Source organism: Myotis davidii, unplaced genomic scaffold, assembly GCF_000327345.1.
Source record: "Myotis davidii unplaced genomic scaffold, ASM32734v1 scaffold399, whole genome shotgun sequence".
Taxonomy (NCBI): Eukaryota; Metazoa; Chordata; class Mammalia; order Chiroptera; family Vespertilionidae; genus Myotis; species Myotis davidii.
The window spans coordinates 7,171,001-7,173,545 of record NW_006292094.1 but is presented as its reverse complement, the minus strand read 5'-3'; positions in this window follow the sequence as shown (position 1 = coordinate 7,173,545).

The following is a 2,545-nucleotide window of genomic DNA, read 5'->3' as shown; positions in this document are numbered from 1 at the left end:
AGTGCTGTCTTGTGGAATTTAGCTATCCATCCATCCATCCCCCCCCCCATCCATCCATCCATCCATCCATCCAATGTACAATTGAGAGCCCCTACTGAGCACAGACAGGCTAGCCATCAACAAAACCTGTCCCCTCCCTTGAGTGTGCCAGTCATAGTCCAACAGGAAAGAAGTGACATCCCAAACAATCATTCGAGGTGGGTTGCCGACTAAGGGACCATTTCCAGCGACAGGGTGTGGGGGACCCGCAGGGATGGCTGGCGGCACCGCATGGCCCCCTGGGCAGGGCCTGCAGTGGCGGACAGCCCGCCAGGGGCAGCACCACCCTCCCTCCCCCTCTCCCCTCCCTCACTTTGCCTGGGGCACCTCCTTGGCTGAATGGCCCAAAGCCCAAGAGGCAGGTGTCCGTTCTCGGTGGACCATGGAGAGATGAGGAAGGTGGCGGGAGAGGAGCCACTGACCTGACATCCTACGCGCAGGGGCGAGGCGCTGGGTCACAGAGGAGGGGTCGTCAGCTCCTGGGAGTCGGAGACCTCGGGGAGGTCAGCACCGAGCCCCGAAGGAGGAACAAGAGGTGGCACATGTGGGCGGTAGGAACCAGGAGAGGGGCTCCCACCCGGTGGGATGCAGGACTGGACGCCGCCACAGCCTGGGACCAGGAGGTCGGCTGGACCCGCCTTGGAATGAGCGTTGGGCTGTGGGCAGTGGGCAGTGAGTTGTGGGCGGTGGGCTGTGGGCGGTGAGTTGTGGGCTGTGGGCAGTGAGTTGTGGGCGGTGGGGAGTGGGCCGTGGGCTGTGGGCAGTAAGCTGTGGGCCGTGGGCAGTGGGCCGTGGGCTGTGGGCGGTGAGTTGTGGGCGGTGGGCAGTGAGCTGTGGGCAGTGTCAAGGCACCGATGGTATTTTACAAAATAATAACGTGTATTGATTTTTCCTATCTCATAAGTAATCCTTTTATTAGACAACCTTTAGAAATGGCTCAACGTGGAAAAGAAAATAGAAATCTCTCGAAGCAACCGTGGCCAGCCGTCTGCTCTCTGCCTCCCAGGCCTTTCTCCGTAAACACGGCCTCAGCCAGACCTGAAGGAACCTGTGCCCCCTGGCGGGTGCCGGGCGGTGCCAGAGCAGGGGACCCGCCTGGTGTGCGGGCCGAGGGGGAAGGGGACGAGGACGCATGTTTGAGTCAGGGGGGTCTCGCTCCCAGGGGACCCATGGGCGTGGCCAGCACCGTGGCCAGCTCTCCCGGGACCTGTGGGTGGGGGTGGGTGGGGGTGATGGAGATGGGGGGCCAGTCCTCTCCGCACCTTTATCACAGGGTCTTTCTGCTCTACCACCTGGGAGGTCTTTACATTTTTTTTAAAATTGAAAACAATGAGCCCTCGAGGGTGTGGCTCGATGGATAGAGTGTCGGCCTGGGGACTGAGGGGTCCCGGGTTCGATTCCAGTCAAGGGCACAGGCCCGGGTTGTGGGCTCCATCCCCAGTGTGGGGCGTGCAGGAGGCAGCCGATCAGTGATTCTCTCATCATTGATGTTTCTCTCTCTCTCCCTCTCCCTTCTGCTCTGAAATCAATAAAAACATATTTTTAAAAAGACACAGACCTGCTCCGCCCCCACAGAGCTCTCCCCAGGCCTCCCTGTGGGCACCTGCCCCCATCCCTGCCCCCAGCACCACAGCTCATCCTCACTGTCGCTGAGAGAATGTGAGGTCAGTGGAGTCATCGCTGTAGAGCCTCCGTGAAGGCCTCGAGGGCACCAGCTGCTGTCCGTCAACAGCCTCTCCTCTCGGGCGGAGCAGCAGGCCCGCACAGGTGGTGGCCTGTGCTGTGATTGTCCTGTTGAGGGACATCTGGGTTGCTTCCGGTTTGGAGCCACTACAGACACAGCTGCTGTGAAAACCCACGCAGGAGTTTCCGTGTGCACTTACGTGTTCCTTCCTCTGGGACCCACGGTGGGAGCATGATTGCTGGGCGTGTGGCGCGTGTGGGGAGCACGGGAGGGAACGATGCTACGGTTCCCGAGGGGCTCCCAGGCCCACCAGTGAGGACGCGGGACAGACGTCCCCGCACCCTCACCAACACTCCGTGTCGTACCTTTCGCTTTAAATTTACTTCAGGGAGAGGAAGGGGATCAAGCCCACAACCCGGGCTTGTGCCCTTGACCAGGAATCGAACCCTGACCTCCTTGGTTCATGGGTCGACACTCAACCACGGAGGCTGCCGGCCGGGTGCAACTCCCTTCTTTTATTGATAATTTAGGCCGTTTACGTTGGGAGCGATTACTGAGGTTACGACTCAGGCTGACACTGGGCTGTTCGTCTTCTGTTCCGTTTCTTATTCTTCTGCGTCCTCTGTGCTGCCTTACGATGTGCGACCGGAACGTCATTGTGAGTCCATTTTGGTCGATTTACAGTGTTTTGGAGTATATCTCACTGAAGAATTTCTAGTTCCAGATATTACAATATACGTTCGGAACGTGTCAGAGTCTACTGGTGTCTACGTTTCACCGCCTCGAAGGGACCGACAGGGTTAGTCTGCACGAGGCCACTCC